Below are 15,527 nucleotides of genomic sequence, written 5' to 3' on the forward strand. Positions count from 1 at the left end.
CCCTCCTGGGCATCTAGATATGCCTGGACATGCTTCCACCCACAATGGGTACTTCTACAACTTAGCCTCTCACTGGAGGACTCCTGCTATACTTGAGTAGTGTTTTATAATTAAAAACAACAAATGAACTTGTGAGAACCAAATGAGTGCAAGCGTGTGAAAGTGCTTTGCAAATACAATGTATTATAGTTAATTCCTTATTATTTGTTTGTTTGCTTGCTTAATAGAAATCCATGTCCATGGGGGAACTGAAGGCTTCAAATAGTGAAGATTTTAAAAATAAAGGACAGGGATGTTTAACTGTAGAAGAAATCAAATTGAAAAAACATGTGAATATAAATTCAAAATCTATGTACTAGATAGAATTTCTGTGGCCCTTTTGAATGCACCGTTAGTCACTCGGTCATGTCTGACTCTCTGCGACCCCATGAACTTGCCAGGCTTCTCTGCCCACGGAATTCTCCAGGCAAGAATACTAGAGTGGGTTGCCTTTGCCTTCTCCAGGGGATCTTCCATGACCTGGGTATCAAACCTGGGTCTCCTGCATTGCAGGCAGGTTCTTTACCATCTGAGCCACCAGGGAATCCCCAAGAATTCTGGAATGGGTAGCCTTTCACTTCTTTAGGGGATCTTCCGAACCCTGGGATCAAACCTGGGTCTTCCGCATTGTGGGGAGATTTTTTTACCTGAGCCAGACACTTGCCAAGTGAACAGAGAAAGTTGGAAGATGGTCCTGCAGTACCTAAAAGTTGTCATACTCAGGCTGCGTATGTTAGGCCACAGAAATCTAAATGAAACTATACAGCATGGAGAATTACAAAGCTTGACTCCAGAGGTCAACTACTTGGATTTGAATCTGAGCCCTGCCCCTTAAGAGCTCTAGGTGAATTTTGACAAATTACTTAATCTTAGTGTCTCATCTATAATAAATTAGAGATGTCATAGTACCATCTCCCCAAAGTATTACATGAGTCAATACATATAAAGCACTTACTGACAGATCAGGCACAGAGCAAGTCTTTAATATGAATAAATTTTACAATTCATCTACTCATATACCATTGTTTTTCATGGGACTAAATTGGGCTAGAGTTTATCCAATTCTTGCTAAAGTGGAAATTTGGGGAATGGTTTTTTCAGTTAGGTAGAATTTGATAAATATTTATTTGAAATTGAATTAAAATTATTTACTCCCATCATCCCATCAACAGAAAATAGGATTAAAGATTTAATGAGCATGGCCCCACCCGAGTTTCCTCCACATTAAGTCTCTCCCATTGGGAAGCTTCCATAAGCCTCTTATCCTTATCCGGCATAGGGGAGACATCATGAAAACCACAGTCACAGAAACCTGACCAAACTGCTCACATGGACCACAGCTTGTCTAACTCAGTGTAACTGTGAGTCATGCCATGTAGGGTCACCCAAGACGGATGGGTCATAGTGGAAAGTTCTGACAAAACGTGGTCCACTGGAGAAGACAATGGCAAACCACTTCAGTATTCTGGCATTGAGAGCCCCTGAACAGTATGAAAAGGCAAAAAGACATAATACTGAAAGATGAACTTCCCAGGTTGGTAGGTGCCCAATATGCTACTGGAGAAGACTGGAGAAATAACTCCAGAAAGGAGGAAGAGACGGAGCCAAAGTGAAAACAACACCCAGTTGTGGATGTGACTGGGGATGGAAGTAAAGTCCGGCGCTGTACAGAAAAATATTGCATAGGAACCTGGAATGTTAGGTTCCATGAACCAAGGTAAATTGGAAGTGATCAAACAGGAGATGGCAAGATTGAACATCGATATTTTAGGAATCGGTGAACTAAAATGGACTGTAACGGGTGAAGTTAATTCAGACGACCATTATATCTACACTCTGGGCAAGAATGCCTTAGAAAAAGTGAGATAGCCCTCACAGTCAACAAAAGAGTCTGAAATGCAGTACTTGGGTGCAATCTCAAAAATGACAGAATGATTTCTGTTCGTTCCCAAGGCAAATCTTTCAATATCACAGTAATCCAACTCTATACCCCAACCACTAATGCCAAAGAAGCTGAAGTTGAACCATTCTATGAAGACCTACTCAAAAATGATGTCCTTTTCATCATAGGGGACTAGAACGCAAAAGTAGGAAGTCAAGAAACACCTGAACTAACAGGCAGGTTTGGCCTTGGAGTACAAAATGAAGCAGGGCAAAGGCTAACAGAGTTTTGCCAAGTGAATGCACTGGTCATAGCACTCACCCTTTTCCAACAACACAAGAGATGACTCTACACATGGACATCACCAGATGGTCAAAACCAAAATCAGATTGATTATGTTCTTTGTGGCCAAAGATGGAGAAGCTCTATACAAAACAAGAAGCAAAAATAAGGCCAGGAGCTGACTGTGGCTCAGATCATGAACTCCTTATTGTCAAATTCAGACTTAAATTGAAGAACGTAGGGAAAACCACTAGACCATTCAGGTATGACCTAAATCAAATCCCTTATGATTATACGGTGGTAGTGACAAAAAGATTCAAGGGATTAGATCTGATAGAGTGCCTGAAGAACTATGCGTGGAGATTCGTGACATTGTACGGGAGGCAGTGATCAAGACCATCCCCAAGAAAAGGAAATGCAAAAAGGCAAAATGGTTGTCTGAGGAGGCCTTACAAATAGCTGAGAATAGAAGAGAAGCTAAAGACAGAGGAGGAAAGGAAAGATACACTCATCTGAATGCAGAGTTCCAAAGAATGGCAAGGATAGATGAGAAAGCCTCCCTCAGTGATCAATGCAAAGAAATAGAGGAAAGCAATAGAATGGAAAAGACTAGAGATCTCTTCAAGAAAATGAGAGATATCAGGGGAACATTTCATGCAAAGATGGGCACAGTAAAGGACAGAAATGGTATGCACCTAACAGAAGTAGAAGATAGTAAGAAGAGGTGGAAAGAATACACAGAAGAACTATACAAATAAGACCTTAATGACCCAGAAAACCATGTTGGTGTGATAACTCACTTAGAGCCAGACATCATAGAGTGTGAAGTCAAGTGGGCTTTAGGATCATCACTATGAACAAAGCTAGTGGAGATGATGGAATTCCAGCTGAGGTATTCCAAATTCTAAAAGATGCTGCTGCTAAGGTGCTGCACCAAATATGCCAGCACATTTGGAAAACTCAGCAGTGGCCACAGGACTGGAAAAGGTCAGTTTTCATTCCAATCCCAAAGCAAGGCAATGCCAAAGAATGCTCAAACTACTGCACAATTGTACTCATCTCACACTCTAGTAAATTAATGCTCAAAATTCTCCAAGAGAGGCTTCAACGGTATGTGAACTGAAAACTTCCAGATGTTCAAGCTGGATTTAGAAAAGGCAGAGGAAACAGAGATCAAATTGCCAACATCCATTGGATCATACAAAAAGCAACAGAGTTCCAGGAAAATATCTACTTCTGCTTTATTGACTACGCCAAAGCCTTTGATTGAGTGGCTCACAACAAAGTGTGGAAAATTTTTCAAGAGATGGGAATACCAGACCACCTTACCTGCCTCCTGAGAAATCAATATGCATGTCAAGAAACAACATTTAGAACCGGACATGGAACAACGGACTGGTTCCAAATCGGGAAAGGAGTACGTCAAGGCAATGTATATTGTCAACCTGCTTATTTAGCTTATATGCAGATTACATCATGCAAAATGCCGGGCTGGATGAAGCAAAAGCTGGAATCAAGATTGCTGGGAGAAATAGCGATAACCTCAGATATGCAGGTGACACCATCCTTATGGCAGAAAGCAAAAGAGGAACTAAAGAGCCTCTTCATGAAAGTTAAATAGGTGGGTGAAAAAGCTGGCTTAAAACTCAACATTCACAAAATGAATATCATGGCATCAGGTCCCATCACTTCATGACAAACAGTAGGGGAAACAATGGAAACAGTGACAGACTTCATTTTCTTGGGCTCCAAATCACTGCAGATGGTGACTGCAGCCATGAAATCAAATGACAAAGATGCTTGCTCCTTGGAAGAAAAGCTCTGACTAACGTAGTGAAAGTGAAATCACACAATCGTGTCCGACTCTTTGCGACCCCATGGACTGTAGCCTACCAGGATCCTCCCTCCATGGGATTCTCCAGGCAAGAGTACTGGAGTGGGTTGCCATTTCCTTCTCCAGGGGATCTTCCCGACCCAGGGATCGAACCCTGGTCTCCCGCATTCCAGGCAGACGCTTTAACCTCTGAGCCACCAGGGGAGCCCTGGTATAACATTAGTCAGCCCTGTCTGACTAATGTAGACAGCAGATTAAAAAGGAGAGACATTGCTTTGCTGACAAAGGTCCGTCTAGTCAAAGCTATGCTTTTTCCAGTAGTCATGTGTGGATGTGAGAGTTGGACCATAAATAAAGCTGAGTGCCAAAGAACTGATGCTTTTGAACTGTGGTGTTGGAGAAGACTCTTGAGAGTCCCTTGGAAAGCAAAGAGATCAAACCATTGAATCCGAAAGGAAATCAGTCCTGAATATTCATTGGAAGGACTGATGCTGAAGTTGAAGCTGAAGCTCCAATATTTTGGCCACCTGACCCGAAGAACTGACTCATTGGAAAAGACCCTGATGCTGAGAAAGATTCAAGGCAGGATGAGAAGAGGACGACAGAGGATGAGATGGTTGGATGGCATCACTGACTTGATGGACATGAGTTTGAGGACGCTACAGGGGTTGGTGATGGACAGGAAGGCCTGGCATGCTGTAGTCCATGGAGTCACAAAGAGTCGGATGTGACTCAGTGACTGAAATCAACTAAACTGAAAGCAAAAGTTAACGAGTTATTGAGAATATTCAAGTGACTTAAACAATTCACATTATATAAAACTAGTTCATTTGCCCTTTCGCTCACAATATGGGCAAAGGGACACACTATCATAGAACCGCATCAAGATAACAGTTGATACTAAAATGGTTAAAAATCTCATTTACTCAAAACAAGTGTTATAAATGGAGAATACTCTCACAATTGCTATAGAAAACATAATAAATATTCATGTGCAGTTACAGTTTTATTTACAAATATCAGATAGTTTATAATGCACTTTTTTTCCAACTGCCAAAAATGGAAATCAGTTTTGCTACCACCACAAAGAGCTACATTCATAATCATATGTAGATATAGTTGAGAAGCTCTGAATATTAGTGAATGTATCAAGTAATTTGTCCTAAAGTACAGCCTTATGAAAGAAAATTACTTTCATAACTATTTGAGAGCTTAATTGCTAATCAAACATAGATAGAGTTTTAGTTACAAATATTAGAGTTTATTGTGTAATACTTGAAAATAACTGCACTCTAAAAACATTTATTTTCAACAATTCTTGAAAACCAAATGCTTACCATAAACCACAAAATGTTCACCATAACAATACTTTCAAAAGGCGGTTTACTAAAACATGAATTTGGAGGAATAATAAAAACAAAAGGATTTGGATACCAGCAATGCTTATATCGTCTCCCAGAAAGGCATGGGAGAGAGTCAGTCACGTTCCCATTGGTCCAAAAGAAGGGCTGTCTGCCAAAGTCCTGACTCATAAGCAGTCTGTTGGCCATATTTAGCAGAGGAGCCTGTAGTTGATTAGCTGTGCTCTGACAGTAAGTATCCTATCATTGCTGTCCAGGAAATTCACTGCAGTATAGAGAATTTCTAAGACTATACCATAAATCATGTTAACCAAGATAGACTCTGCATACACGAAAACCCTTAATATGAAGATCTGTTGTCATGACATATATCTTTGTGGAATTTACTTAAGCAGATAATTAATAGCTGATCCTCACTGTGGTCAACTCACCCATTTTGAGGCTGATTATCCAGTTTCTGGTGTTATCCATGTCTTGCTTTGACTCCTACCGCTCTCTTTGGCTGACAGCCTTTTGACCACTTCACTGTTCATTAGCACCTGCAAAGGATAACTGAAAGCAGATGAACTCAAAACACTCAATTACGCTTCTCATTAGCAGTTCTACTGAAGGGTTCTGTCCAGGAGGTGGTTGCAACTATTTCGATAAAATTAGGTTTCTGGATTATCAGTGGATTTCAGTTATCCCCGTTGCTTTTGACCACTGATGACCCAGCATAATCTACTGTTGGCCACTTCTGCATTATTTGCCTGGCCAGATGGAGAAAAAACGTCTATCTTCAGTGAGAAAATTAAAGATACTGGCTATCTGCTCTCTCATTTTTATTGGGAGTCTCCTCCCAAATCTACTCCCCACACACACACACCCTGCTTTTTTTTTTTTTTTGTAGAGCTAATGAAAAAGCACACAAGGTTCTCTGAGAATTCATGCTAAGTGTTATTTGCTTAAATAATTACTGTAATTGCTAAAACACTGAAAGTCATCTTATGAACTTTAGCCACATTTCTCACATTGGAAGGGCTTTTTGTGAGAGCCCTGAATTTGGCGACTCATTATGTATACTAATCTCAATCAGAAATCAGAGAAGGCAATGGCAACCCACTCCTGTACTCTTGCCTTGAAAATCCCAGGGACGGAGGAGCCTGGTGGGCTGCAGTCCAGGGAGTCCCGAAGAGTCGGACACGACTGAGCGACTTCACTTTTACTTTTCACTTTCATGCATTGCAGAAGGAAATAGCAACCCACTCCAGTGTTCTTGCCTGGAGAATCCCAGGGATGGGGGAGCCTGGTGGGCTGCCGTCTATGGGGTCGCACGACTGAAGCGACACAGCAGCAGCAGCAGCAGCAATCAGAAATACTGTAGCCAGGGAGTGCCAGTAATAATATGCTGTTAAAAGTTTATCCTGTGATGCATGAACAAGGGTGTGTCTCCAGGCAAAACAAGACTTGTGTATCTTTATAAAGCATGAAATATCTCTGTCTAATGTAATCACTGTTGTTCCATGCATTTGTATATTTTTATTACAAATGCAGTACAGATTTATTTTAGCAAATAGAGATAATCATAGAAACTCTCCATAATCCCCCCAGTGATACCCAGTTACCATTTTGTGGTATCTGCTTGCAGAATTTTTCTGTTCAAATAGATTAACTGCACAAGTCTTCAAATGGGGTCAGATGTAATTTTCTCTTCTAACTTGTTTTTTTCACTCAATATGTCAGGAAGGTTTTTATGTACTAATATGTGCACTTTGACAATATTCTTTGAATTGGCTGTATAGTATTCCACTGAATGAATGTGCATCATGTATTCCAATGCTCTAGATTTAGCTGTTTAAATGGTCTCCAATTTTTATTATAACAAAAGCCCTGAGAAATACTCTGGGATGTAAATCTTTGTGCACGTTCTTAATATCACCTCAGGAGAAATTGGTAGAAGTGGAGTTCTGGATCAAAGGAGATGAGTGTGTCTCTAAATTTTTTTTTTTCTTAACAAATGCCATATTATTAACCATACCGAGTTTGTATAGATTTTCCACAAAAGTGAAATCAGTAACACACTCCTTAAGATTTCACTCGCAGAAAGTAGTGTAACTTCAGAGTTATATGCGTGTAGCATTTTCAGTTTAATATAGTGTGGCTTCTTGTGGCTCTGATCTTGTTTTTGCTAGTGGTTTCCACCTTGTATGCATACATATATGTAATTTACAGTTTACTGGTATCAATGAATTTAAGATGGCCAATAGACACCAAAACCACATCACTTCTTTTGGTGAATTTCATAGTAAAACACTAAATGAACTCATCTTAATGTGCTCATTAATCTGCTATAATAAAATCTATTCCTTCCTTGATAGATATTCTGAATATTCTTTGTACTGGATCATATTTAATCTCAGGAGTAAAAACAAAAATCAACCCCTCAAAACCATACTCACAGCTTTGTTGACTTACACAATCAACAGTGAAATGATTAGTATCCAGCACCACTACCATCCTGCCTCACTGAAGGAAGAAACATGATCTGAAAATGCATTAAAATCCCCAAGGTATTTTTTTTAAACATCCTCAATCATTCAACAACCAAGTTCTTCCTGTCTCAATAAAATGATATTTCCATTCTTCCATTTGCTCAGGGCAAAACACTATCATCTTCCTTGATTCATTCTCCTGCTATCAAACACCATATCCAATCCATCAAGGAATCCCATTGGCCATACCTTCAAAAGATACCCTCAGTCTGACCAGTTCAAAAAACCTCTGGTGCTACCACTCAATTCCAAGCCATCATCATCTGTGCTTTGGATTTTTGCAGTAGTCTCTTCACTAGTCTTCCAGCTTTGGCCTTTTTACCCCTCTAGTTTATTTTTCACACAGCATCTCAAGAGATTCTGTTCAAATATATGTCAGATCAAGTCACTCTACTCCTCAAAACTTTTCAGTGGCATCCCACCTCGCTTGGACTCAAAGCCAAAATCCTTACAATGGACAACAGGGCCCTACAGAATATATCATCCCCTCACCCCTCGTATCCTCTGAACCCCTTTCCTGTTGCTCTCCCCTTTCCTCAGCTCACTTTGATGGGTCTCCATTCTATTTGTCTAAAAAGCAGTAGACAGAGAGAACTTGTACTTTTTTTTTTTTTTTCCTCTTTTGGCCATGCCAAGTAGCATGCAGAAAGTTTCCCCACCAGGATCGAACCCTGTGCCCCCTGCAGGGGAAGCGAGGAGTCTTAACCACTGGACTGCCAGGGAAGTCCCAAGAACCTATACTTAAAAGTAGAGTCCACACGACTATAGAAATAACAGTTGATAAATAATGCATCATATTGAGCTCAGGGTGTTTTGACCCGTCACTAAGGCACTCTGGAATGAGTTCCCATACTCATTTCTTAAAATCACTTAGTCAGCAAATTGTTATTGAGAGCCTATTATTCCAGACACTGTTGTATATGCATACATCAATAAACAAAACATACAAACCTGTCTACCTCAGTACCTTCCATTCGGTAGGGAGTGAGAGAGAGAACATGGTTAAGTTAATTGTGAAGCATGTTAGAAAGTGATACTGAAATGGAAAAATATAGAACAGGCATGTGGGGCTAGAAGTGTGTGTATGTGTGTGTAAGTGCTGTGTGTGGGGGTAGCTGTACTGGTGCTCCATGCCACAATGTCCCACGCTGAATTTGACATGTTTTCTCGGGTTGAGTTTTGGGTGAGATCAGATCAGTCGCTCAGTCGTGTCCGACTCTTTGCGACCCCGTGAATCGCAGCACGCCAGGCCTCCCTGTCCATCACCAACTCCCGGAGTTCACCGAGACTCACGTCCATCGAGTCAGTGATGCATCCAGCCATCTCATCCTCTGTCGTCCCCTTCTATTAATAGATTATATCTACTTGCAATATCCTGGCTTCTGACACGATTCCCACATGAATATGCTATTCCATTCTTCCTGTACTTCCAGCACGACCTGTTCCTTGTATTTATTCTTACTCATCCCATTGTTTTAACAGATTTATCTCCCTGCTCTCTGGGCCACTGGTTGAAATTATGGTTGACATCTTATGAATTTGTTGGTGATCTTCTACCACAACCACTTTTTTCCCTTCAATTTGGTCTTCGCTCTTGTTAATGCCTCAGGCCTGCCAGTAGCAGTCAGTGACACCCACATGCATTCCTTCACCCCAAAGTTTGATGAAACTGCCATAGTCAGAAATGAATTATTGACCTGCACGGAATCAGACATGGTGATGTAACTGGTTATTTTCTTAGCAATATGTCCAATTCTAGTTAAAACCAGTGTATTTGGTTTTTATAATAGTCCATCACTGACCCCGAATATGTACAAATTCCAGGATAGTTCTGGGCTTCCTTGATTTCTCAATTCGGAGATTTTGTTTCGCTGTGGGATAAGACCTTAGGTTATTCCTAAGGGTTTCAGGTAAAACTGAATTTTTTAATCTACTGAACAGCCTGACTGTTCAGATAAGCAGAATTTAATTGACACCTATTTAGGAGAGTCTGCCTGGAGACGAGTTATGGAAAAATACAGCTCCACTAGAAACTTTCACTTTTCTCTCTTCAAAACTCTGATTTTCTCCTAGTCCAGCATGCTCACAGAGGTTTTAAGCGGAATTTAATTCAGTGCTTGAAAAGCACCTTTATACATGAAAAGTAGCTAGGTACTAATTTAATCTTTTAACTCTGGATTATTCCTATTGCAGTTCTAATTTCATACTTTTTCCATAATGTCACCAGATTGTAGGTGAGCTCCCAAAATAGACAGTTACTAGGACTAAAACTGTTATATGACTCAACATGCAAAATAGCTCTGGGCAAGGAATGCTGAGATTGTAACAATGACCTATTCCTTTAAAAAGATTCCTGTTGGCCCCCTGCCGGCCGCACCTCCCAGCAGGGCCGCCATAGTGTGAGTATTTAGCGGCGCGCGCGCGGGTTCGAGAACGCGCGGAAACGCCGCGGCGGACAGTGAGGAGCCGCGGCGACCGTTGCTGCGCGCACTCTCTAATGGCCGGCGGCGAGCCAGAGTGTCCCGTCGGTACTGGCATGAGGCAGACGCAGTGGCAGTGGCGCTGCCCGCGGGTGGCGGCGTTGGCGGCGGCGACGGCGGAGCGTGTTTGGCCAGGACCGAGGTCCGAGGCGCCTGACAGAAATGAGTCGTCTGAACCGAAGAGCATTACCTACTGGAACCTCAAATGGTGCGCCTCCTCCCGGAGGGCGCCTGTCTTGACTGGCACCACTGTGTCCAACAATGACTTGGCGAGTCTTTTTGAGTGTCCGGTCTGCTTTTGAGTATGTGTTACCTCCAAATTACACAGTGTAAGAGTGGCCATCTTGTTTGTGCAACTGTCGCCAAAGCTCACACGTTGTCCAACTTGCCGGGTCCCGCTGACATCCATTTCGCAACCTAGCCATGGAGAAAGTGGCCAATTTAGTACTTTTCCCCTGTAAGTACACCTCTTCAGGATGTGGAAAAACTATGCCACCCACAGAAAAAGCAGACCATGAAGAACACTGTGAGTTTAGGCCCTGTCGTTGTCCTTGCCCTGGTACTTCCTGTGGGTGGCAAGGCTCCATGGATGCTGTAGTGCCGCATCTGATGCAGCACTATAATGAGTCCATTATAACCCTGCGCGGAGAAGTTGTAGTTTTCCTTGCAGTCAACATTAATCTGGCTGGTACCCTTGAGTGGGTGATGTTGCAGTCCTGTTTTGGGTTTCACTTCTTACTAGTTTTGGAGAAACTGGAAATCTACGAGGTCACCAGAAATTCTTTGCAGTAGTCCAGCTGATAGGAACACGCGAGCAAGCTGAAAAATTTTACTTATCAACTTGGAGCTAAATGGTAATAGGCGGCGATTGAGTTGGGAAGCCACGCCTCTATCTATTCATGAGGGAATTGCAACAGCCCTTATCAACAGTGACTGCCTAATATTCGACTGCTGAAGTTGCGGAACTTTTCGCAGAAAATGGCAATTTAAGCATCGATGTAACTATTTCCATGTGTTGAAATGCTGATCAAAACATTTTCTGACGAGTGTTTAAAACCAATACATTCAGTTTCACAGAGAATAAGGCACCTGTCTTCCTACCAACCAGAAACTTTTGGTAGGTTCAAGCTAGAGACGTTAAAGTAAATAAAACGAAAGCGTGTTAAATACAGGAAATAGTTGCATGTAATAACACTAATATATTTAAATAAGCCAACAGTAAACCACTGAAAAAATATATGTATGTTTATACCCGAGATGGGCATCTTTTGAATTAAAAAAGGAACCTTTGAAAACTAATTCTGAATTTTGTTTATGGTAGATTGAGTGTACTGTTGAAAAATACTGGGTTCTTTTTGTGTGCCTGTGCTGTGTGTGTGTGTGTGTGTGCACGCGTGTGCATGCTTGGAATTCTATAACTGACAAGCCATATTGAGTGGTCTTGGACCGCTGCATATCCCCTCTGGGAGTCAATACATAGTGTTCTTGTGTGTGTATTTTTGAGTGTGTGTTTGTGTATTTGCTAATTTTTAATTCTATTTTTAATTAAATAAATTTGACTTCTTTTCTGTAAAAAAACTAAAATGATTCTTATTATTTGATGTCACCACAAAGAGTTTTTCAGGGCTTTTGAAACGGAGCATTTTGTATTTGGTGTGAGCAAAAAAGCTATTCATGTAAGGGGCTTCCCTGATAGCTCACTGGGTGAAGAATCTGGCTGCAATGCAGGAGATCATGGTTCGATTGCTGGTGGGGGGAAAATCCGCTGGAGAAGGGATAGGCTACCCACTCCAGTATCCTTGGGCTTCCCTTGTGCTCAGCAGCTGAAGAATTGCCTGCAGTGTTGGAGATTTGGGTTCGATCCTGGGGTTGGGAAGCATCTCTGGAGAAGGGAAAGGCTACCCACTCAGTATTCTGGCCTATGTGGTCGCACAGATTGGGAGAAGGGACAGACTACCCACTCCAGTATTCTTGGGCTTCCCTTGTGGCTCAGCTGGTAAGAATTGGCTAGCAATGTGGGAGATCTGGTTGGATATCTGGGTTGGGAAGATACCTGGAGAAGGAACGGGCTACCCACTCCAGTATTCTGGCCTGGACAAGTCCATGGAATGTATAGTCAATGAGGTCATAAGAGTGGGATAAGGGATAGGCTACCCACTCCAGTATTCTTGGGCTTCCCTTGAGGCTCAGCTAAGTAAAGAACCCACCTGCAATGTGGGATATTGGGTTCAAACGGGTTTACCCATTGGCAGTATTCTGGCCTGGAGAATTCCATGCACTGTATGGTCTTGTGGTCAGAAAGAGTGGGAGGAGGATAGGCTACCCACTCCAGTATTCTTGGGCTTCCCTTGTGGCTCATCTGGTAAAGAATCTGCCTGCAATGTGGGAAGTTTGGGTTTGAGCCCGGGTTGGGAAGATGCCCTGCAGAAGGGAAAGGCTTACCTACTCCAAAATTCTGGCCTGGAGAATTACAAGGACTGTAGATTGCTTGGAGAAGGGAATGGGTACCCACTGCAGTATTCTAGCCTGGAGAATTCCATGGACTTAGAGTCCATGTGGTCGAACGAGTGGGAGAAGGGATAAGCCACCCACTCCAGTATAACTGGGCTTCCCTTGTGGCTCAGCTGGTAAAGAATCCGCCTGCACTGTGAGAGATCTGGGTTGGATTCCTGGATTGGGAAGATCACATGGAGAAGGCAAAGGATATGCACTCCAGTACCCTGGCCAGGAGAAATCCATGGACTGTAGATCTCCTGGAGAAGGAATTGGCCACTCACTCCAGTATTCTGCCCAAGTGAATTTCATGGACTCTATAGTCCATGGGGTTGCAAAGAGTGAGAGAAGGGATAGGCTATCCACTCCAGCATTTGTAGACTTCCCTTGTGGCTTAGCTGGTAAAGGATCTGCCTGCAATGTGGGAGATCTGGGTTCAATCCCTGGGTTGGGAAGATCCCCTGGAGAAGGGAAAGGATACCCACTCCAGTATTCTGGCCTGAAGAATTCCATGGACTGTATATCCTCTGGAGAAGGAATGGCTAGCCACTCCAGGATACTCACCAGGAGAATTCCATGGACTGTGACTCCATGTGGTCGCAAAGAGTGAGAGAATGGAGAGACTACCCACTCCAATATTTTCAGGCTTTCCCTGTGGCTTAGCTGGTACAGAATCTGCCTGCAATGTGGAGATCTGGGTTCAATCCCTGGGTTGGGAAGATCCCCTAGAAAAGGGAAGGCTACCCCTCCACTCTTCTGGCCTGGTGAATTCCATGCACTGTATCGTCCATGTGGTCGCAAAGTGTGGGAGAAGGGATTGGATACCCATTCTCTATTCTTGGGCTTCCTTGTGGCTCAGCTGGGAAAGAATCAGGCTGCAAAGTGGGAGATCTCAGTACGATCCCTGGTTGGGAATCCCCTGGAGAATGGAAAGGCTATGCACTCTAGGATTCTGGCCTGCAGAATTCCACGGACTGTAGATTCCCTGGAGAAGGGAACAATTACCCACTCCAGTATTCTGGCCTGGAGAGTCCATGGGTTCACAAGAGGCAGACAGTCCCGAGTGACTTTCACTTTCACTTTCTTTCATTGCAGATTAGCTAAAATGCCATGGAAATTTTGTTTCAAAACTCAGACTTGGAATTTGAGTTCATCAATAGACTAGATACATTTTCATGAGGAATCTTGGTGTTGTACATCTCTTCCTTCTTCCTAAAACATTTCATACATTTTTCACAAATATCTCTTAACAGGTTGTGATGAGCTATTTCTCTTCCAGGACTGATTAAAAGATATTCATTTGGATTTATAACCAAATGTCTACCAGAAAAACAAGTCAGAATATGACTCCTACAGGCAATGCAGGAATATTAATACCACTGAATTGTATAACTTTCTATCAATTTCACCTTTCCAATTACCTTGCTAAAAGTAAAAAGAAAGGTAAAAGCTAATAATCTGATCTGAAGCTACAAGTGTTGAAACAGGCAGGTTATTGAAAGGTGCTGAGAGAGCATGTGGGTGTGTCATTGTTTTTAAGTCTGAACAAGTTCAACGTTGTTAGTGAGTTGTTAGCTTTTCTAAAATTAGTACCTAAACTCTATAATAAAGATTTGATAAACAACAAGGTCTTACTGTATAGCACAGTGAACTATATTTAATATCCTGTGATAAGCCATAATGGAAAAGAATATGACAAAGTATATTATATATATAATCTGAATCACTTTGCTGTGCAGCAGAAATTAACACAACATTGTGAATCAACTATACTCCAGTAATGTTTTTTAAGAGTAAGATTTCTTAGTTTATTGCATCTACCTAAGGGAATGAGGATCTACTCTTCTCCATAATATAGATCATATTTACTTAATGGTCTTCCAGGCTAGCTCTATGCCTTACATTGTTAAGGATCTCAAACATTTAACAACCTTGTCATGTTATTGACTCTGCAAGCCTTACTTTTGGAAATAATGCTTTATTTGTTTTTGCCAGTGAGAGTTTCCAGATTCTAGATAGTGCTGTAAGTGCTCACAATATGCAGACATTTGGAAAACTCACAGTGGCCAAGGACTGGAAAAGTCAGTTTCATTCCAATCCCCAAAGCAAGGGCAATTGCCAAAGAATGATCAAATACTGCAAATTGTACTCATCTCACTTAGTAAATATTAATGCTCAAAACTTCTCAAGAGAGGCTTCAACGGTATGTAATGAAAATCTTCAGATGTCAGCTGGATTTAGAAAAGCGCAGAAAACAGAGATAAATTTGCCAATCCATTGGATCATACGAAAGCAACAGGTTCCAGGAAATATTATTCTGCTTATATTGACTACGCCAAGCTTGATGAGTGGCTCAAACAAAGTGTGGAAATTCTTTCAAAGAGATGGAATACCAGACCACCTTACCTGCTCCTGAGAAAATCAATTATGATGTCAAGAAACACATTTAGAACCGTACTGGACAACGGAACTGGTCCATCGGGAATAGTAGTCAACCGTATGTCATTTATTCACTGTCTATTTAGCTTAATTTGCAAGAACATCATGCAATCGGGCTGGATTGAAGCAACTGGAATCAAGATTTGTGGGAGAAATACGATAACTCAGATATGCCATAGTAACCAT

The 15,527-nt window shown here is 41.8% G+C and overlaps 1 pseudogene; it reads left to right on the plus strand.

Annotated features, from left to right (window-relative positions):
- The first annotated feature begins 10,556 nt into the window (after window positions 1-10,556).
- On the plus strand, window positions 10,557-11,428 carry LOC112445053 (E3 ubiquitin-protein ligase SIAH1-like; annotated as a pseudogene).
- Window positions 11,429-15,527: the final 4,099 nt, after the last annotated feature.

Source organism: Bos taurus, chromosome X (assembly GCF_002263795.3).
Source record: "Bos taurus isolate L1 Dominette 01449 registration number 42190680 breed Hereford chromosome X, ARS-UCD2.0, whole genome shotgun sequence".
NCBI lineage: Eukaryota > Metazoa > Chordata > Mammalia > Artiodactyla > Bovidae > Bos > Bos taurus.